Source organism: Sturnira hondurensis, unplaced genomic scaffold, assembly GCF_014824575.4.
Source record: "Sturnira hondurensis isolate 20B ecotype Veracruz unplaced genomic scaffold, ASM1482457v3 Scaffold0021214, whole genome shotgun sequence".
NCBI lineage: Eukaryota > Metazoa > Chordata > Mammalia > Chiroptera > Phyllostomidae > Sturnira > Sturnira hondurensis.
The window spans coordinates 2,263,490-2,287,214 of record NW_028093845.1 but is presented as its reverse complement, the minus strand read 5'-3'; the positions used below and the strand labels follow the sequence as shown (position 1 = coordinate 2,287,214).

The following is a 23,725-nucleotide window of genomic DNA, read 5'->3' as shown; positions in this document are numbered from 1 at the left end:
TAACAGGTTGAAATGCATTTTATTACATTATAAGAGAAATCTTGAGTAGTGAGGGTTGGTTTTTGTGATATATAAAATTAATACTATATTTGATCATTAATTCACACATTCAACAGAGATAGCAGAGTGAAACAATATTTGCTGAAGTTTATCTGTGCAATTTTTAACTGGATTATCTGCTATTGGATATAAATATATTAATCATTTAACATAAATATTTGAATAACTAAGTTTAAAAAACATTTTTTTTTCAAAGTATACCTTTTTGAGATGGCATTTGTACACATAAATTTCCCTTTTTTTAAAGATTTTAATTTGTTTATTTTTAGAGGGGAAGGGAAGGAGAGAAGGACAGAAATATCAATGTATGGTTGCCTCTTGTGGGTCCCCTGCTGGGAACTGGCCTGCAACCCAGGCATGTGCCCTGACTGGGAATCGAACCACAATCCTTTGGTTCTCAGGCCCGCACTCAATCCACTGAGCTAAACCAGCCAGGGCGAAATTTCCCTTTAAATATAACAAAATTAATGTATATTTAGTTTCAAGAATTCTAAACCAAAGTTGTTGATGTTACTTTATAATTTGATGTTAAGAATTTGTAGATTATTTTCAATGCACTAGATATATAATTTTGCCATAAATATGACCACTTGTTACTTAGGAGTATGAGTAATCATTCTTAACAACAATTTAATGGAAAGGATTTATAATAATTATTGCACATGATAATTGTGATTAATTAATATGGAGTTTCAATGGTGTCAAATAGCAGCAGAAGATGTACTATCTGTCTTTATTATTTTACTCCCTACACCTCAATACCCTAGAGTTGCCCAATACCCCAGAGTTGTGAGGAGCAGCTAGAAGGAAAAGTGACACTTGCAATTTATAGCACTTGCTCTTGTGTTTTACTGGTATTCATGGTGAAACAAATGGGAAAACTCAGTTGCAGGTATGTGATACAGAGGAGCCATTTGAAGGAATAAGAGGGATCCTGCATGTTAATAATGATTTTTCTTTATTATGTCTCATTCAAAATTCTGTATGCCTTTGATTACTCCCTGAACCACAATTTTAACTGCTTGGGGGACCCAGTATTTGGTATCCAAGTAGCATGACCTTTGGCATAGCATTGGCATTTATGTACGCATTTCCAATTTAGTGGTCAACTACAAAAACCTTTGATTCTAGGCATATTGGGCCCTAGGTTCAAATGTGAAGATGTCCTATGTTTCACCTCTCACTAAACCTTTAGTATGACATCTTGCTTCCAAACTGCAGTGGGTGTTCCGGTGAAATGCTGTCTCTCTCTGACCTAAAGTATTTGTCTGGGTTGCGGCTCCAGGGATGAAATCCCACCCTTTTGCCTGTGCAGTCTATAGTATAGTTATAATATCAGGGCTTTTCAGTTGGAGAAAAATTTTCAACGAGTTTCCTAAATGGGCATCAACATGGATTTTCCTGCTACTCTCTGTGCAACATCATTAAGCGTCCTCAGTAAAAGCCACCGATCAATATTTTACTCATTTACCATTTCACAGCTTTTGTGAAATTTAGCAGTTAACAACAGCTCTGACAGAGTCAGCTGATTCTGAAAGGAGCGTGTGTGTGTGTGTGTGTGTGTGTGTTAACTGACTAGTTAGATCAAGAACAGTTTCTGTTTATCAGACTTTGAAACACTGAAACATTCTATAAGAAACTGGTGTGATTGCCATATTCTGTTGCTGTCATGTCTCCAAGTAGATCTGCAGAGTATTGGAAAATAGCCCTGTTCTGGTATGAACCTGGGCACAGCAGGTTAAACTTATTTCCCCTAGCAGGACTTACCAGAAACTTTAGTGTATTGTGAATTGCCAAGAAGAGAATTTATTATAAATTCCATAAATTGATTGACCAAAGCTTCATTTTCACATATCTATAACAAAAAAAGCAAAGATTTTAATATATATAAGGAGAGTACTAGAGGGCTTTTCTAAACAGTTTACAACTAATGATAAAAGCTACAAAACATTCTCTATGTTTATAACTGTTGAAAATTTCAGAGATTATTCTGTGTGGGTTATGGACTTTGGCTTCACAATCTTATAATAAAGATAGAGATCACAGGCTCTTGAGGGAGATGTATTTCTTCTAATTCATCATCTTTTACTTGCACAAAAATAGGACATTGATGTCAGGATTCAAATTAGGGTTGTGAAACGGGCATGTATTTCTCAAAGATGCTTATTTTCCTGGCCCTAACATATTATGTAAGGAATGCAAGTAAAAATCTTGATAACAGAACAAAATATTACTATCTTGTTCTAGATTTATTGAAAATTTGTTGAAGTTTGATTTTAAAAGGTTTTTATTTTCCCTTTTCACCCTGGTCAGGGGTGGAATATTAGATATACTTAATGTAGAAAAATAAGTAGATAGGATACATTATTCTTTCAGGTATCAACCATACACACACACCAGAAATAAGAAAATGCCTGTGCAATCTGAGTCTCAACATGCAGATTCAATTTAACTTTACATCTCAGTTCACAGAAGCATGCAAACCAGTATTTCTAGCTCTAGGTAACATATGGATAGAATAAAAGATTTTGCTTTTTCAAGGTTTGGATGGAAATAGAGAGGAAAAAAGTTAATTTTGGAAACAAATCTAAGTTTTTCCAGAGTTGCGCTATCCACTGGTTGGAAGCACGAGCATTCCCCATTCATGTGAAATGACACACTGAGATGCGAGAGTCGAGTCATGAGTGCAGTTTCTGATTTCACGTTTGCAGACCTTGTTGCCAGTCTGTGCTTGCAGGTGCTGAAGTTGACTGGGAGCTTTATTTTTGATTCTGGAAATGTCAGGTAGTAGCACCCCAGGAATTAATCAGGATAAAAGCGTTTACTGGAACATAAGTGCATGGGGGAGTTGAGTTTGTCTTTTTTTTTTTTAATTCCAGGTTGTGTTCAAAGAGTATTTTAAACCACTGCTTTTACAAAATGATTCTTCACGTGATTTAAACAAAGAGTTTAACTTCTTTTGCCAAAACAGGAAGTCACTTGTCCAGTATCTGATTCATTGACATCCTACCACTTATTAGTGAAGCCCATGTATTAATGTAGCTTCATACCTTCTCTGTATGTAGTAACATTCTGTAGTCTTCTAGGAGAGTTTTGTGTATCTTGAACATAACTAAAATTGCTTTCATATGAAAATATTTTTAACCTTTCACTTTAATTCAATTACTTCCCATAGCAAAACCCTTCCTTTTATTAAATTTTTGTGTTTCTACCCCTAATATTTATGAGGCCTAGAAGGAAAATACAAATAAAAATTGACATGATATATATCTCAATATTCAGTGTTGTAACCTGAGCTAACAATGACATTTACTGTTTTATATGTGATTTAGAGAATATATAAACATCATATTTTTTATAATAGCTAGAACCACATTCTGCTGAGGTCTAATTAGGGCCTAAAGAAGAAATTAATGGTAAGTTCTTTCTGGCCTATGTAAATACAGTGAGTAATTTTAGCTGGGCCTTGGTATATTTTTCACCCTTTTAAACACTGACTTTCAGATAGGGCTGCTAGTGTACCACCTGGGCACCTCATCTGGATGTCCCACAGGTGCAGTCTGTAACACGGCAGCCAATTGTCAGGAACCCATCTCCATTGTGACCTAGGGCGACTTGTTTGTCAGGCATGGAAGATGGTTTACAAGTCTTACTGATGCAGCTCTCTAGCCCACAGGTACACCACCTTCACCATGAAACCATCTTTTCCTAATGGTTTCCCAATGTCTACATGAGTTTTCCAAAACACCTTCACTTATGTTCCTGGCATATAACATCGGCTGAAGACACCTTTGTTTCCCAAACATGTTTGATAAATTTAAGCTTCAAAGCAAAGAGTCTGGGTCTAATCCTGTCTCAACTTTTGTTCCCCTAAGACAGCATTGTCCCACAGAACCTTGTGTGACAATGAACATGTTCTTTACCTGTGCTACACACTACAGAGCAATAAGCCAGCCACATGTATATTCTGAACACTTCACATGTGGCAACCAAGGAACTAAAATAATACTTATTTTCAATTTAACTTACATTCAGTAAATTCAAATTTCAGGAATCTTTTTATTATACTTTTCCATTACCATTTAATCTCCTTATGCCCCCACCCTCCAGCAAACAACACAGTGTTGTCCATTTCCATGTTTCCTTGTTCTTTTTGCTTGCTATCACCACCCTCTACCTTCCTATCCTGTCATCCTGCCTTCCAGAGCTGTCAGCCTGCTCTCTATCTATGAGTTCGTCTCCATTTTCTTTGTTAGTTCAGTTAATTAGATTCCACATACGAGTAAAATTATATGGTATTTGTCTTTCTCTGACTGGCTTATTTCACTTGGCATAATGTTCATCAGATCTATCTATGCTGTCATAAAGGATAAAATTTTCTTCTTTTTTATGTCCAAGTAATAATCTATTGTGTAAATGTCCCATAGTTGTTTTATCCATTCATCTAATGATGGACACTTAGACTGCTTCCAAATCTTGGCACTTGTAAATAACGTTGCAATGAACATAGAGGTGCTTATGTTCTTTCAAATTAGTTTTGGGATTCTTCAGACAAATTCCCAGAAGCAAAATGGCTTTGGGAAGCAGAAGCAGAAGCATCTATTCAGGCCCTTTGCACATTTTAAAAATTGGATTAGATATTTTTTTATATTGAGTTTTACAAGTTTTTAAAATAAATTTTGGATATTAGCCCCTTATCAGATGTATCAGCAAGTATGTTCTCCCATTCAGGAGGTTGTCTTTTTATTTCATCAAAGGAATCCTTTGTTGTGCAAAAACTTTTAGTTTGATGTAGTCCCAATATGTTTATTTTTCTTTTGTTTTCTTTCCTGAAGGCAATATATGAAAAAAAATATTGCTATAAACAATATCTGAGATTTTACTGCTAATGTTTCCTTCTAGGAATTTTATGATTTCTGGTCTAACATTTAAGTATTTAATCCACTTTATATTATTCTTGTGTATGGTGTATAAAGGTGGGGGTCTAGTTTCATTTTTCTGCATGTATCTGTCCAATTATACCAACACCATTTATTGAATACACTGTCTTTCCTCATTATATGTGTTTGCTTCCTCTGTCAAATATTGACTGTAAAGGTGTTGATTTATTTCAGAGCTCTCTATTCTGTTCCATTGATCTGTGTGTCTGTTTTTATGCCAGTACCTTGTTGTTCTGATTGCCATGGCCTTATAGTATAGTTTGTTATTAGGTAGTGTGATTTCTCCAAATTTGTTTTTGTTTCTCAAGACCTCTGTTGCTATGTGGGGCCTTTCATGATTCCATATAAGTTTTTGAAATATTTGTTCTTGTTCTGTGAAATGTGTAATTGGTATCTTGATAGGAATTGTGTTGAATCTTAGATTGCTTTGGGTAGAATGGACATTTTAATGATGTTAATTCTTCCTATCCATGAACAGGGTGTGTGCTTCCACTTATTTGTATCTTCTTCAATTTCTTTGTTCAGCGTCTCATAGCTTTCTGAGTATAAGTCTTGACTAGTCATTGCAATATTGGACAGGATAGCCTGAAATGGTGCCATTGACCCTATATAAATGATAGATGTAAGAACAGGTGGTGTTAGTCTCCATCTGCATTTGAGCCAAAATACTTCAAACCAAAATGCTGGCGTACTCATTGGTGTACTTCCTAGTGACAACATGGTAGCCTCACTATTTTGCATGGCTAAATCTGTGCTGTTACTGATACATCAGTCTTTACTGATAAATATGTATTATGCAAGATTGCAAAATGTTTTGTTTTTCCTATTCCTAATCAAAATCAATCAATCCTGAATTTGGTCAAATGCTTTGAAAGTTTTTTAGTAAGAACCATTATTTGATGAACAACAGAAAACAACCATCCTGTTTTGGTGTTTGAAGTAACAAAGGGAATAAAGCAAACAGGAAACAATAACAGTAGAGGAAAATCCAGATGAGCTTTTGACAGCTCAGTGCCAACGTAAGAGCTCTAACCTCTGCAAAAATGTTCAATGCATTCTGTTTGACAAGGTGGAAACTGGAGTACTCCTAGAGGCATGGCTGCGGAAAATTTAATGATACCTCGGTTCCCAGAGTTTTTTATATACAGTAGAGTTAATCAGGCGTTTAGGGAGATGATGAGATAATATAATTCTCAGTTAAATGATATCAATCTTAATATAATTATATCTTTCATTTTATGAGACCTATCTCTATTTACTCTTCATGTAACAGTTTGTCATCTGTGGTTATTTCAGTGAAAACTTTCTCAAATATAAAGAAATGCTAATAGAACTAAAATATATTTCAAATAATATTTTTTCCCTTACCTATAAAATAAATCGTATGTGATTGCCAATTCAGAATTATACCCACTGTCACTCCCCAGCACTCCCAGAATCAGAGACATCCTCACAGATTAATTTTTGGGAAGCAGATTCTGTATCAGGCAGGAGTTTATGGGGAGTAAAGGCATCTGTGAGGTGGAGGGAGCAGGGATGGCAGAGCGGGGAGTTGAAGGGAGATGCAGTGCCAAAATGTGCCCCAGCCATTCCTCCAGGGAGCCCTGTAGCTAGGAGGCAAGGGATTCTGCCTTGATACCCCACTTGGATGACTCATCAGAGTGTGCTTCCCCGGGGAAGGAGCGTGCTCTGGGGGAGTTGACCTTCTTCAGTAAGGTGGAATTAGAGAAGGGTTCCTTGAAAGCTGTCTTCTCATCATTTCTAGAAAGCTGGGTCTATGTGGTTGGAAGGGAAATCTGCGGGTAGACCAGATACCCAACTACAGGTGGCAGAATTTAGAGAGAACTAAACTACATAGTATTAACAGGCCTTGGGTGCAGGCAGAACTTGTAAGTGATCAGTCCATAATTCCTGAGGTCCTAACTAGCATGCTCTGATCAGCAGCTGTTTGAAAAACAACATCTACTAAAATGATGCCTATTCAAGTGAAGACTAAGGAAGCCAAAAGTTATTATAAGGTTGAAACAGGTAGAAAAATGTTTAAATATATGTCATCAATATGTTTTTAATCATATAATTTTAAAATATTGATGTTTGATTCAAAGAGATAATACGATTACTTTGACTTTAGAATGAATGGAAAATGCCACTATAATGATGTAAGTTGTATCCAAATACAAATGTCTGGAAAAAAATGGTTATACATGGTCATAAATCTTTAATTAATAATTGCATTGCCTTCTTTGAGAAATTGTCATACCAGATACTTGCAGGGTATGAACTACTGGAAAGGAATACATTTGACATCATATAGAGTTATTGCTTTTAGAAGATTATGGTATTTTAGTTACTTCTTATTATAGAGTTTTGTTAGGTTGTCACCTAATGTGATTCTTACTAAGTGTTTAACTAGTTTCCCATGTGTGAAGGTATAAAAGCTCAAAATGTTCAGATAATTTGTAAAAAATAAACAAACAAAAGAAAAACAAAGTCAAAATATTAAATCTTTCACTCTAAACTGTTGTTTATTAGGAAAGATATGTTGGAATTAACTTAGAAAAGGCCTATAGAATATGCATACAGGATTTTAAAAATGTATAACTTTATTTGAGAACTTAAATGCATATATTGTGGTATGAGAATTTATCTCTATGTTATGGGGTTTTAAGTCAAAGACAGCTATATGTTCTCATTTTGTCTTGATTTACATCTTTTTTTCCACTAAGATAGGTTTTAGATTGCAGATCTGTGTTTGCATGTGGGGTTATATTCAACATCATGGGCTCTGTTTTAGGTTGAACTGAGGCTCTGTGTTAAGGGTTGAACTGAGTCACCTAAAACTCCTTTGTATAGTTCTAACCCCAGGACCTCAGAATGGGACTGTAGTTGGAGATGGAGCCTTTACAAAATTGAGTTAAAATTGTCATTGGGGTGGGCCTTATCCAATAGGACTGGTGTCCTTATAAGAGAAAATTAGGACAAACACACACACATACACATACACACACACACAGAAAAGGCCATGTGAAGACACAGGAAGAAGGCATCTGCAAGCCAAGAAGAGAGACCTTAGGAAAAACCAAACCTGCTAACACCTTTATCTCTGACTTCCAGCCTGCAGAGCTGTGGGGAAATAAATTTCTGTTTTTTAACCACCCAGTTTGTGGTACTTTGTTATGGAAGCCCAATAAAAACTAGTACAAATTATGTTCCCCTGTATGTTGAAGTCCTAATGCCCAAAAACTTGGAATGTGACCATACTAGAAATAGGATCTTCACAGAAGTAAGTTAGAATGAAGTCGTTAGCTTAGCATTCAATCCAATATGACCAGTGTCCTTATAAAAGGGGAAATTTGGAGAGAGAGAGAGAGGGAGAGGGAGAGAGAGACACACATGCACAATGAGAAGACTATGTGAAGACTCAGGGACATGCCAGGAGACACATGGGCCCTGTGAAGACAGGGGTAGATATCAGGGTGATGCAGCCACAAGTTCAGGAACACCAGGGGCCACCAGAAACTGAAAGTAGGTTTGATGTTTTGCAAGCTAAATTTTTCCTCTATTATTATTTGTTCAAATACGTTTTCCACTCATGGCTGTTTCTTTCCCCCTTCTGGTACCCCTATAATCCAGATGTTGGAACGTTTAAAGATGTCCTGGAGGTTCCTAAGCCTCTCCTCATTTTTTTGAATTCTCATTTCTTCATTCCTTTCTGGTTGGATGTTTCGTTCTTCCTTCTGGTCCATTCCATTGATTTGAGTCCCAGTTTCCTTTCCATCACTATTGGTTTCCAGAATGAGAACATATAGCTGTCTTTGACTTAAAACCCCATAACATAGAGATAAATTCTCATACCACAATATATGCATTTAAATTCTCAAATAAAGTTATACATTTTTAAAAGCCTGCATGCATATTCTATAGGCCTTTTCTAAGTTAATTCCAACATATCTTTCCCTTCATTTCAATTAGTTTAGCCTTCATATATTCCTCTAATTTGTGACTATATTCAACCAGTTCTGTGAGCATCCTGATAAATAGTGTCTTGAATTGTGCTTCTGAGAGGCTGGCAATTTCTCGGTCGCTGAGAGTTATCAGCTCTGGGACTTTGAGTTCTTCTTGCACCATCTTTTGGGCTGATCGTGCCTGTTCCGTAGCAGGATCGGAGCCCTAAAGTGTTCACTAGAGCAGGGCAACTCAGTCGCTGGGTTGTGATGTTGTATGTCGGGGTGGGGTCAAAGAGGGACAATGGCTTCCTGTCTGCCGCCTGCCAACGCGGCGCCGCAGCCACCACTGTCACCAGGCCCATGCGTTTCGTTCCACTGCATGCGAGTGTGCCACTGCCGTCAGCCCTCCACCACTGGGTACCCAGTCTGGCAAAGAAAATAGACTTCCAGGAAATCCAGGAAGCTCAGAGAGTCCCAAAGAAGTTGGACCCAAGAAGGAACACACCAAGGCACATCATAATACATTAGCAAACCAAGAGTACAGCTAGATCAGGAGTGGAACCATAGAAATGAAGAACACATGGAGGGTTAGAAACAGGGGGGTGGGAGGGGGCGAAGGGGGGAAAAGGCACAGAAAATAGCATAGATGATAGGTAGAAAATAGATAGGGGGAGGGTGAGAATAGTGGGGGAAATATAGAATCTAAAGAACTTGAAACACGTGGTTATAAACTAAGGGGGGGGAATGGTGGGGGAGGGAGTGCACGGGTGGAGGGGAATGAAGAGGGGAATAGAACAACTGTAATGGTATAATCAATAAAATATATTTAAAAAAAAGAAGCTTAGATAGAGAAATGCATGATTTTCATGTTGGACATGTTCATGTGAGGGATGGGTGAGATATGCAGGTAGGCAGTTGACTATACAGAATTGAAACTGTGGAAAGGTCTAGGCTGGAAATACAGGTTTGAGAGCCACTAAAATAAATATGCTATAATTTTTTCAGAAAAAAAATAAATAAATTTTTCCTCTGGAGCCCTCAGAGGTTTACCCCATAATTTGTCTTCAACCTGCCCTTGAGATTATTAGTGAATATCTGTTTTAGCACGGAGACACTTTGTGTAGAAGCATGTAAATTAGGGCACAAAAAAGAGACTAGCATCAACCTGATTGGCCATAGATGGTTCTAAGAACAATGTATCTAAGCAGCTTTTATTTCTCCTTGAATCCTACTTTTTCTTTGTCATTTAGCATGGTAATTGTTGAGGTACAGGGCATGTTTTATTGCTGTGTTGTATTCCCTATTTCCAATACAAGACGTTGTATGACCTTGGTTTGCCCTTACCATTGATGTGTTGGCACTACTTCTCAAGTAGTGCACATGCAGGGCCTTCTTCCCGAACATTTATGTCTACGGCTTAACTTGCATGTCTTATTTCAAGTTAGTGTATCTATGTGACTACTGAGAAATGACTGACTATTGAATGTTCAGCTATTAAGTGGGTGATACATATTGAAATGCTCTGTAAACTTTAAAGTGCCTTACAATGATTAGCTGTTAATTGTGCTTCCATCTTTCTTACAATTGGAATACATGGTCTTGACGAAAGCTAAGCCATTCCAGTATTATACTTGGAGCTATCTAAGTGAAGATAAACTGGTGAAAAAATAAGTTGGGAACTTATGATGTTTGAATTAAATGATTTTTTCTCCAATCAGGCACCTTCTCTTGGTGTACCCTGGTTTTTTGCCTATATCATAACCCTGTCATGGTTTTTGCTAAAGGTGCCCATGCAGCTCTTGACACATAGGAAATAAATAACAAAGTCAAAATACCATCAGGACCTTCCAGTCCTGTGTGTCTCTCTGACAGTGACCCAGTGAATTCCTGACCTGTACCTTTCCTGTCAGATCATCTATTCAGGTGCCTGACTGGGCACCTTAGTGACAATTTTCATGCTATTACAGCTTTGCCCTAATATAAGAACATACAATGAAGACCAAAACAGAAACGATTGCAAACAGAAGTTTTGTTTTTTTAATCATATGGTAATTTCCTTTGGGTCATTTTGTTATTAATTGACTCATATCAGTGCACATTAATAAGTCATGGGAGACATCTTAGGAAACAGGGTATATTAACAACTTAATGAACTTAAAAGCAACTAAAGTGTCTTTCTTTCCAATCATGGCTTCCCTTTTCTAACAGACGGTTTATTTGCAGGTTTATAATTGCAATGAATTGGCTTTAATTAATAGAATAAATTTTAATGTAATTAATAAGTCAAATTCTTACTGGCACTCTCAGGTGATTATGCTCTTTGATTGGTAAAGATGCAGTTTGCATGTTATTAAAATAATCACAAGGACTTCAGCATTAGAAGTAAGGTAACCTTTAATTTTAGCTCACTTAAATCATTTTGTTACCCAAAGCAAAATGAGTGCAGACAATCATATGATTCATTAACAAGTTAAGGCCTGTGCAAGCTGTGAATTTTTCCCTTGGGCTTCAGAAGAGAAACAAGATACAATAACCATCTTTTATTTATATTTGCTTTTTTCTCTTCTTTTAAAAATCTGAGTGGCCCTCCCCTAAACGTGCAGAACCAGAATGGAGGAGACTTAGCATGCCCAGCAGATCTGGTCAGGCTCAGCCCACCGCTGTGTGAGGAACTGAGGCTTGCAGTTACAACCACTTGAGTGTCTTCAACTGGAGACTTTTTCTCTAGTTTCTGAGCTGTCTCTGCTTTTCACCAGTGGACAGCATTGCTGGGAGACTGTCCCCAGTTACCACACCACCTCCCTCCTTCACTCCCCAGCAACCATCGAGAGAGCAGGACTTGGTTTATTACTGTCCCTGAGGACAGAGAAGTCCATACAATTTTCTAAGTTTCCTGGGGTTAGAGTTCCCTCAGTCAGAGGGTAGCTGGCTCACTATGGTGTCTTGATTTCCTGCTCCCCCTGTTCACCATTCATGCTTCCTTCACCTCCCAAATAAACTGCTTACCAGTACAGCACAATCCTTGTCCTGGGTCTGCTTCTGGGCAAACCTGAGGTCAGATGGGACCACACCAGGAGACACATGTGCTGGTGTGATTTGATGATGTGGACCTAAAGCTAGGGGGTTCTATGTAAAAAGGAGAGAAGTAAGGACCTGTACCTCAGCTGAGGTCAGTTGTCAAGCCAGAGGAGAGAAGATAGCCTGACCTGAGACAGCTTCCCAAGGTGTTGATCTGAAGTTCATATTCACGGAAGCTCTGGAGCTGAGAAGGATGGGCTGATGCCCATGCCCAAGGGCTCTGTGCCAGGGTGATGGGAGGCAGACCAGTCAACCATGCAACAAGTTAGGGTTAATGTAAATTAGTAGGTTGATCCTGATGGCTCCATTGCTGGTCAGGGTGAGAGAGGTACAGATGTTGGGGAGGATCTTTACCTAGTACTCAGCACTAGGCTCCCGTCTGCAGTCCTGCAGGGGGACAATTTCACTCCAGGTATGTGAATTCCTTATCAAACCCCCCACAGAAGCCCCCATGGTCAGAGAGTGGAAGATTACTCTGAGCCTGGAGATTTGTCTTGAGCCCTGTTGGAAATGTCATCTTACTTTAAGCCATGAGGTCCCTCTTGACTTCATATCACTTGCAAATAAACATAATGTCTCATTTTTTATTTATAACATTATGCCTATTTATTTTCTCATGGTATTATCTAGGAGTAGTATAGTGTTCAGAAATTCAGCTTCAGCATTTCATGTTTGTGTTGTCCATTGTTATTTGTTGGTGATCCATCAGGGACACAGTGTCTCTGTCCTTCTCCATTTTACCCAGAGCCAGCAAATCCTCTACTAGGGTTCTCACCTGCCTTTCCTTGCAAGCTTCTACCCAAATTAGGCATTTGAGATGTTCTTTATCTGTTGGGATTGGATTATCTTTTTAACTACCCTGCAGTTAGAAAATCATCTATTCTCTTTAAATCACATGTCCAATGCACTCAAGATGTATTTCAAAAAATACTGGAATGGTCAAAGTAAAAGAAAATAGAATTGAATGGTTTTTAAACTGCATATTCAATTTTGAAGTTCTGTTTTTGTCAGAGTATAATATTTATTATTTTATCACTTATGTATAGCAAAGTGCCACATATAATTTTTACAGTGTATGAACAATAATTACTAAGACAAATATTTCTCAAAGTAAATTTTTAGTATTTACCATTTCATTTATTTACCATATAAAATGTAATTTTTTAATTTGACCGAAATTTGACCTTCAACATGGAGAGAACTCTAACATTCTTAATACTATAAGCAGATTAAAATATTCCCTTGGTTTATTGTGTGTGGTGGTTATCAGATAAAGACAATCTCTCATTTTCTGTATGATTTAACTAGTCTGAGAACTCTTTAAGCTGGTTCTGTTACGAGGATCTGTGAACAATGAAGATGATTTTAGCCAATTCATCCAGAGAGTAATACCTTTTTAGGACATATTTTTAGAATTGTAAGATAATTTTCAAAAATCAATGCACAGCATGAAATGGCAGCCTGCAAGTTTCTCAGAGCCATTTGTTATATGAACAGAAACTTGCTTAAAGTGCAAGCCTATTTCAATCTGCCAGCCTAATCTTGATTATTTAAAGCTGTGTAAAATAATAAAATTTGAGTTCATAGCTTAAAATATAAAGGATTTTATGAAGGAATCACACATAAACATGTCAAACCATATTTGTGTTTATGTAACAATAAGGCCTCTGGTTTATGATGTCCTTCTGGTTTTTAATTTTATTAACACTCTCAATTTTATTTATTATTTATTTATTTGTTTATTTATTTTAATTGTTCAAGTACAGTTTTCTATCTTTTACTCCCATCTCAGCCAACTCTCTCAGTGCTCTCCACCTCCCTCCCATTTCTACCCCCCCTTATTTTTTGTCCATGTGTCCTTTGTACTTGTTCTTGTAAACCCTTCCCCTTTCCCCCTGAAATTCCTTCCCCCTTAATTTAAATGCAGGAGAGAAATATGCTATGATTGTGGCAAATTTTGACATTTGTTTTTTTTTATTTAAAAAATTTTTAAGGATCTTTTAACATTTCTTTAGTTGGATTCACACATCATCTGGCCCTCAGTTCAGGCCCTCTACCCATTGCACTCATGGACACCTCTGTCCTGTCCACCATCTACCGAGTGGCTATCTGCCATAGAGAGAGACAGCAAAGTGCTCATCGCACACCACTATTAAACAGTCTGGTAAATTTTTTATTTTAAAAGGAAATAGAATTAACTACAAAACAAAATAAAATTGCCTGTGGGTTTCAGAATCCATTCAGATATCCTGAGTCAAGGGGACCCACCCATGTGAGGTAGGGGCTTATTATAAACAGACTCTAAACTCAAGCGTTAATACCAGACCACCCATTCTATTCAAATGTGTGGCTTGGCCAGCCTGATCAGGAACATCTTCTGCAGGCTGTGCACTGACCTAGCTTGTCATCACACTCCCTCCCCAGGCTCATAAGCTTATTCTAACATGCAAGCAGCCATACCTCATACCTAAGCAATCCTCACTCTAATGAACCAGTTTTTTTTTCATGTTTATGTGCTCTTTTAGGTACGTGAAAAGTGACCTAGCAACTTTAAAGAAGAGTTCAGGAAATCTTTCTAAGTTAACTCCCTCCAGGAACCAGCCAGCTCTCACTGTGTATCCCACTAGGAGCAGTTTCCACAGCGGCAGGCATGTCAGTGTCTTTTATTCCCCAGAACTGAGAAGCGCACCTGGTGCATTGTAGACACTCAGGATAGCATGTGAATAAACAAATGAGCGTTCTCTCTGAGGCCTGCTGCATTCCATACTGTTGTGTATGGCAAGGCTTTGTAACTATTTACATGTATGGCTCTCTACCAGGATAGAGAGTTCCCTGAGGAAAGAAATTCATTTCATTCATCTTTATATCATCAGCCCCTATCAATGAGCCTGACATTATTCTTAAAGGATGGATCAGTTAACGAGAATTGACTTTAAGCCAATTTTGGTGCAAAGTTTATTTGTGGATTTAGCCATTGTTCAAGGATTATTGAAGGTGGTTGTACATCTGTTGTGTGGATGAAATTAGAAAAATAAAAAAAATTAAAGCTATGTTTAGCTGTTAATACTTAAGTTATTCCCTACACAAAGTGTTTGCTGTACTTCTCTATCATTCTCTGCTGAGAAGAGTTAGGTAGCCACTCTTAAATCTCTGTAATAGTCGAGGAAATGGTGCTCAAAGACAGTGGGAATTGTTTTTTTCTCAAGATGATAGTAGATTTTTCTCTCCAGAATAGTCAAACAAATCATTTCTGGGATTTTTACCCAGTGTTGGATCAGGAGATTAGCAGTGTCCTTGTTAAAAAAAAAAAGAAGAAGAAGAGCATATTTACCAGAAGGAAAGCCACCACCCCACCACAACAAAAGTAACACTCTGGCTAACACCTAAAACACGATTCTGTTACGTTAACTGGCTGGCATTAGTAGGGCTGCTTATGTCCCTCATGACCCTGATGAGGGACCTAGCCCTCAAAGGTTTGGGCCCTGATGGAAGCAGAGGTCACTACACAACAGGCAGAAAAGAAAGGCTGAGACGGAAAATGAAATGAATCATAAAATGCAAAGAAAGAGTTTATAATAAAATTGAGTTGATTTGAATTCAAAGAAATTTTTCACTCATTACAGTAAACTGGTAAACTGAGCATATTTGTGGGAGACAACCACAGTGGATAAAAATCTAATTAAATAATTCAGTAATTCTTTCTCAAGCACCTCCTATGGGTGATGCTCTGGAAACCGTCAATTTTAGTATACCTCATGGTCAAATATACATCCCAAACTTCTGCCTGTGAATTTGGGAACCGTTTGATCTGATAAGGTAGGAAAGGATGGCAGAGAGCCGTCTCCAAACTATAGGTTTTATAATTAGAGTGAAGCTTTTCTCTAGGCAGAAAAGTAATTGTTGGCAGGTGCACATATCACAACCAATGCCAAATGCATAATGTTGAAGAATTGTAATTCTCGTTATCACAACTTTCCTCAGTAATTCTAACTGCCAAGCTTTGCTGAGCAATTACATGAAAATAGATGATAACATGGACTTGTGTTGGATTGTGCCTCTGAATAATTGCACTGTCATATTAAACCATTAAAAATGCTGAGCTATTATTTGTACATCTTCTTGGACACAAACAAGATAAGCCCAGTGCAGAATCTGAGTTGAGGCAGGCTGTTACCAACAAGCACCGTGTTGTGTACTAAGTGCTGTCATCAGGGTGGTAACTGAGTGGTGGCCAGGTGCATGTCCATGAGCAGGCACACATTTCAAAAAGCCCACTGACCAGGGCATGAACATCTCTAAAACTTCATGGTAAAGATGACTCTAAAACATGAAAAATATATTTGAACATAAAAGTTAAGGAAAACCAAAGATCATGTTTATATTAAAGAAGTACTTTTATGCAAACTGCAAGTTATACATCCCCCCAAATTGATCTTCCTAGAGTCTCAACAGGCTCATCTAAAAATCACTTCATTAGTTCAAAGTATTTACTAGAAATGACAGAAATGTAAGTAGTGTGCTGTACATGCAGAAATGTTTTGTTGTAAAATATTAAGAAACTTTCATGTATTTGTCTGTCTTGTTTTTTTTTTTTATATTTTGCTCCTGAAACATCTCCAACTCTGTGTGTGAGTGTGTGTCTTTGTGTCTGTGACAAAGCAGAATACATAAAGGTGAACTGGACTGCTGAACATTTCTGCACTGTCAGGAGCCTTCAGGGTTGGAAGAAAGCTATAGCAGTTATCTTGAAATCTCACGTTGTCCACTGTGCTCCCCATTTTATGAGTTGGTCTATTTGAGATCCCTCACATAAGTGGAATCATGTGGTATTTGTCCTGTGTCTGGCTTATTTCACTCAGCATAATGTGCTCCAGGTTCATCCATGTCATCACATATAGAAGAATCCTCTTTCTTTAAGGCTGAGTAATAAATAGCCCATTGTATGTATTTACTATATTTTCTTTATCAAGTCATGTTTCCATGGATGTAGATTGTTTCCATGTCTTGGCTGTTGTGAATAATGCTGCACTGAACATGGGAGTGAAGATGTGTTTTTAAGGTCCTGACTTCACTTCTTTAGAATAAATGCCTAGAAGTAGGATTGCTGGATCTTATGATAGTTTTCTCTTAGTAATTTGAGGAATCTTCACACCATTGCAATAGAGGCTGCACCATTTTGCATTCTTATCAACAGCACAAAAGGACTCTTCACTTGTTACCTTTTGGTTTTCTCCATGTTTGGTTGTTGCATTCATGTTTGTGTGGGAATAAGACCTGAACTTATTGCTGCACCATCTTGCTGACGTCAGTCTCTTAAACATTCTCTCTCTGATGATGGTATAGAGCTTGCTGGCCTACATTCAGAGGGAAAAGTCCACGTGTTTGGACCTTTACTCTAGTCATTTTTTTTCATCATCAGACTGAGGTATGTTCTACTACAACAGATTATGACTTCCAGGTTAAATGGAGTACATAGAAATGTATTTGTCTGCCAGCCAAAATATTAGTCTTTGTTTTTGCAACAAAAGCAAGAAAACCATATATCTAAATGCCATTAAATTGCACTGCTCTCTTCTCATTTCTTGCTTGAGGACCCCCAGAACCACTCCAACTGTATCTACCACATTATTAAGCTAAGACTAGGCATTGAGGAAGATGAAGTGACAGCAGGAGAACCTAGGGCTGCTGTTCTTGATGAGATCCCCCTTGAGGGTGAGGAGGATGCCTGTTGCACGGAAGTAGATTAGGTATTTCTACCTGTAGACCTGTGTCCTCTGTGTAGTGCCTTCATGGCTCCCTCAGCAGCCCTGAGTGGCCCTAGCCTACTTGGTTTCCTTTGCTGTTAAGTGGTTTTTATTCTCTCTTGTCTTTGCCTAAGGCAGGTGACAAGAGCCTCAAACCTCTTCTTGCACTTGACACTGGGTTTGGATGCTATCGTATATTGTACTTTTTAATATTTTGTTTGAAATTAAAGTAGGAAAAATAACACATTGTATTGTATTAAAATAGTTGACTTGAACACAGACTTTTATCCCCCAACTGCCAAATATCCTTTAAAGTATGAAAAAATCTCAGTATGTTTTTCAGCATCCAAAATTTTTAATAACAAAGCAGGATCCAGGGTTAGTTTTTGCAGCCACATCTGGCCTGTTTGCCTCTTGTGAACTGTTACTTCCAGCCCTCGAAGCCTAGGTAGGGTTTGGTGTGGCTGTGAGGGGTTCCTGGGGCCTTGCTGAAGTCCCTGTACACCTCTTAGCTCTTGCAAGGACCAGAAAGCAAGACAGTGTGCTGCCCCTGCAGGAGTCCAGGATCAGCTGGTCCAAAGGTGAAGATCTTGCTCCTGGACTCAAGGATCCCACTCCAGGTGCAGCTGCTCACACAAAGTGCACATATCTTCAGCTTGGGCACCTCCTGGACACGCACTTCATTGGTTATAGTCCCAACAACCACCAAAGTATTGACATCTTACCAGGAAGCTTCATCTTTGGGATCATTGGGAAAGGGACAGAGGTGGCTGGTTGGTGTGACTCAGGAACAACCTCTTCAGCACCACCTGGTTGAAGGTGGAGTTGGTTTGGCCAGAAACCTGTATAGCTTGATCAACAGTCTTAGGTAGTGTCCTGGGTCTCGGGCTGCTTGCCAAACTTTTCTGTCTTTGTTGCAGCAGATGCCAACTCCCACGATGGTGCCTAGTGACCCACAAGGTCCCCAAAACAAATTCTTACTTTTAAAGTCATAATATAACTATATTGGTAACAAAAATTAAATATGACATAAACAGCCTTAACATTCATTTATGTACAAAAACTACACAATTGTACATATCCGTATACATGTGTGAATGCATTAAAAAGTGAGATAAGGAAACGCATCAATTAGTTAACAGTGTTTATTTGCAGAGGATGGAGGGTGGGATTGTGGGGTGAAGGAAACTTTTCACATTATCTTCTTTGTGCTTTGATTTGTTTTATTCTTTTGGAATGAGAATACATAATTTAGGAAAACAAGTACGCATGTTATTTAAATGTGGCACCAATATAGACACTGGCTTATCTTTAGGACTGCTTCCATCACATAGAGAACGTATGATTATAATGCACATGGCTTCAAAAGAAAAGGTAATAGTAACTTAATGTCCATGGGTTTATCTTGGTCGTATAAAGCTCATTTACCCCAGGACTGGAGAATCTCAAAGTATAAAAAGCCTGAGGACAGTGATCAAATCCCAGAATCACCAGTAAAACATGGACTCAGTATCAAGAGAAAGATCCAAGATGTAGTTCTAAGACCCCTGCATGAGGGTGACTTAGTTGTCAGATGTTTCTAACTTTGCATGCCTTCATGTATTTAGCTATTCAATGGTATTATAAAAGTCAAAAATTAGAAAAAGCCTGATTATCAGAAATGGAAGGAAAATTTTTGAGATCATTTAAAATAGAGTAATATAGGCTGTAGGATGGCTTATCACAGTGGCTTTGTAGAGCACTGAACAGGTGACCCAGCAGATGGGGACTGATGTCCACTTGGGTCCAGTAACAGCATATGATGATGATACAGGGCCACCATTCTTGGTCCCCTCCTCTGTATCATGCTTCAAATATTTGGTTGAAGAATATAAGTCATTCTTATTTAATATGTGCATGGCATTATATGAAAAGAACTAAAGAAAATACTGGGTGGCAGAATATATATTCAAAAAAGTTTCAGTAATCTAGTACAATGAGCTGAATGTAATTTATATTTGTTTTATAAATATATATAACATTAGATCTTTTACATATCAAAGTGTGATGGCATAAAGAAAATGTTTGGAGAATATCTTCAATGATGAGAGCAGACCCTAACATATGCCATGCAAAAACATATACCACATCAAAAACTGAAAATTTCATGCATTTATTTTGCCTTGATAAGAGTGTATATATTTATATACATTAGAATATACAGTTATATTATAAAGTTATACACTGTAAATTTATATCATGTTCTTAGCCAATATTATTCCAATTAATTTCATGTAAAAAAAAAGAAAGGACAAAAAAGAGAAGGTATGGCTTCCAGGACAGCTATCCCACTTAGATTGTATTGTAAAATATTAATAGATTTTATTTTTCATGGTTCCATAGGGGTGGGATAACCTATGGTCAACATGTATAAGCTCATAGGAGCAAGAAGGCTTTTAATACACGTGTACAACGCATTCTAAAGATGAGCTCTAAACCTTTTGCGAACTTGGCAGAGATGAAAGCTCTTTGTAGGCAGTACCTAAACACTGAGCTAGTCATCACTACACACGGTGTTAGTCATTACTCCTAAGGTCTCTTTCAATCATAGGAGACTCCAACTTCATAGATCAATAATATAACTAGACGGAGAGGGAGTTTCAAGGCAGGTGACCAACCAGCATGCATGACCACTGATTCTCTAACTAGTTGAATGTCAAATACTCTATTGAAGCACATAATAACTTTGAACAGGTATAAAAAATGTGCTTTGTTCATTTGCAAGAGTTTGTTCACACATCTTTGGAAAAATAGACAGTCTTACCAAGACCCATCTATTGAGAGTTCACTACTCCAAACTGAGATTATAAAGTGAAGCTGTATACTTCAATTCTTTGATTACCCTTAATATCAAGTTGAATCTAAATGCAAAACAAAACAAACAAACTGGCCTTGGGGTCACACATGTAAGTGGCATTTATCTCACATGGAAGTGAAATCATTGATTAGATCTCAGCCTTCTCTCCATTCCCAAAGCAGGACAGAATCTCATCTGAGTTCCACTGTGCCTCTGATGTGAAACAAAGAATTAAAATTCTTAGGCTTTGGGATAAAACTACAAATAGTGTCAAAACACAACAAAACATTGTCAAAGCAAACCTATGGAGACAGTATTAAGATGTCAAAATTTAAATGATGTCATTGTAAATTACAGTAGCAGTTTTTAAAAATGAAGCACCAGGATCTCTATTTACGTGAGTGTACACTGCCACTCATTTTAAACTAATTGTTTGTGCCGGGTGTGTAGGAGGTGTGACAAGTATTCCCAAGCTTGCAGAACAGACATTCCCAAAATAGTTAGGGCATTGTGAAAAGTGAGAATTTATGCCAGTTATTATGCCAGAATTTATGCCAGAATTTATGCCAGAATTTATGCCAGTTATGATAGTGACTTTAAATTCACTTTATTTTTCATTATTATGTGTCCTTATTTCCTCTCAGTCCACATACATATCCTGTATAGACAGGGAACTAAGAATTATAAATCTATTTGCTTTTCTGTTGTTATATCCTTGCACACAGACTGGAACATAGTAGAAAATCAATAATGGATCATTTATTAAATTAATAAGTAAATAAATGAGTACAGTGGAATTATTTTATGACTTTAGAGTTCTTACAAATGTGAGAATTAAATTATTATTAAAGGAAAATGTTTACTAATGGTAAATTTAGTAAATCTTGTCCAATTTTCAACATTATTATTTTGTCATTATGCACATTTCAACTGTCTTTTAACTCATCTTCATTAAATATTATCTGTTCAATGCTGAAATGTATCGTCCATAGAAAAATTACCTATCATATTCTTTCAAAAATTGAATTTGATGATGTTTATAGTATACCTTAGCACAGATTTTTTTTTTCAGAATTTGGTGAATTGGTGATGCACAAGTACTAATGATACTTCTAGTTAGAGGAATAATTCTTACTTTTGTTAATAATGTATTTCAAAGGATATTGTTTTCTGGTATTGAAGATATTTTTTAATACTCATAGCTCTTAAAGCTAAATGGTAGAAATATCTCATATTCTAACATTTCTGATCCTTGCCTCAGTTGTTATTTCTATGTAACATATAGAGCAAGTTTAATATTTTTGATGATTATTTAGCACTGAATACACACACATAATTATTAACATGTATACATTATAACATTATACATTATATGTATATATTATTATATGAGGCCTGCCAGAAGATATCCAGCCATGTAACATGAAAAATAGAGTCATTTATTGAAGAAGATGCAAGAAACATTATACATAGGACAATTAGACCTCAATTCCCTTCAAAATAGGAACCTGGGGACCTCACACAGTTCTCCCAATTGCCATCAGCAGCTCCATTGTATTTTTCTGAATCTCATGAATGGTCTGAAGTCTCTTCCATTTCAAAGGTGGTTTGAGTTTTGGAAAAAGCCAGAAGTCACAGGGAACCAAATCTGGGCAGTAGAGAGGCTGAGTAACTGGGTGATTTGATGTTTTGCCAAAAAAACCTGCACAAGACGTGATGCATGAGTGGGTGCATTGTCATAATGAAGCTGCCAATCACAACTTGCTCCTAGCTGCAGTCTTCTGAATCATCTAAACAGCTTCCATGGAGGAATGCTTAAGTTTAAGACAAAACTTCTTGCAGATTTATTGCTCTACTCACTTTGAATATGATGACCACACAATACACATGCTCACTCAACAGAGTCTACCACCCCCACTGACTAGTACACTGAAGTTGTCATTGTTCACACATGCCCATTCCAGTCCATCCTCTTTGGTTGCCAGGTTACATTGATGTCATACAAACCTTGCTTGTTATATTAACAATGGCTGTACTTTTTCTGGAAAGATGTTGTATGTATTATATATATATATTATTACATGCATTATATGTAAAATATATCATACATTATATTTATATATATTAGCAACTTGCATAGGTATGGTACATTTGTTACAATTGATTAAGCACTACCAATACATTATTATTAATTAGAGTCCATGATTTACATTAGGGATCACTCTTGGTGTTGTACATTCTTTTTGTTTGAACAAATATGATGTCATGTATGTGTCCACCATTATAGCATCATACAGAGTAATTTCACTGCTTTAACCATTCCCTGTGTTCACTTATTCATCCATATTTGCTGATCATTAAGGTCTGGCATTGAAATTACATGGTGCAATTTTTGCCAAGGTCATTAGCCAGATTAGATTTTAGGAAAGGGGTGTAGTCTCCATCTAGAGATGGGCAGAGTGACAAAGACTGGGCCATTTTAGTCATACAATTTATCTTCTTTCTATCAGACCCCTCTCCCAATGTACCTTCCAACTGAGCATCGTGGTTTGAGACCTCATGACTAATGGGGTCTGAGTGTGGGCAAGACCCCTTTAGCAGCTTCTCCAGGACAGGTCCTAGGATGCAGAGACCTGTGAACAAAGTGAACACAGAGACCAGTTGTCTGCCTTTCATACACCTGGCACCCATTAGGAAGACAAGGATGGTTGACTAAGTTGAATAGGGAAATTGAGAGTCTTGAAGAGTCATTTTCCTCAGTGGTCTCAGCAGAACACAGGCTACCAATCTACTCTTTTGCAATAGGAATCTTCTGAGAATCTCAGATTGCAGGTTTTCTTCAAATTTGGATTCTGTCAACTGAGGTCCTTGCTCCTTAGTTGGACTCATTCTTTATTTTCAGAAGAAATGGCCCTTTTTATATTGAGTATCTTTATCTACAGGCAGAAGGTTCAGAGTCCAGAGTCTTTTCATTTTGGATGGCTTTCTCTCTTATACCACACCCACCCATGTTTTCAAAATAGAACTGTTCTCTGATGGGCAAGATTCCTATAAGACCCTGGTCCAGAAGGGAATCCAGAGGATCACAAATCTAACCCTCCTGAAGTCTTAACAGGGGTC

The 23,725-nt window shown here is 37.4% G+C and overlaps 1 pseudogene; it reads right to left on the bottom strand.

The window, feature by feature from the left end:
- Positions 1-18,148: 18,148 nt before the first annotated feature.
- The window catches only part of LOC118977135 (ribosomal protein L18-like), a 155,407-nt pseudogene continuing 149,830 nt past the window's right edge, over positions 18,149-23,725 (bottom strand).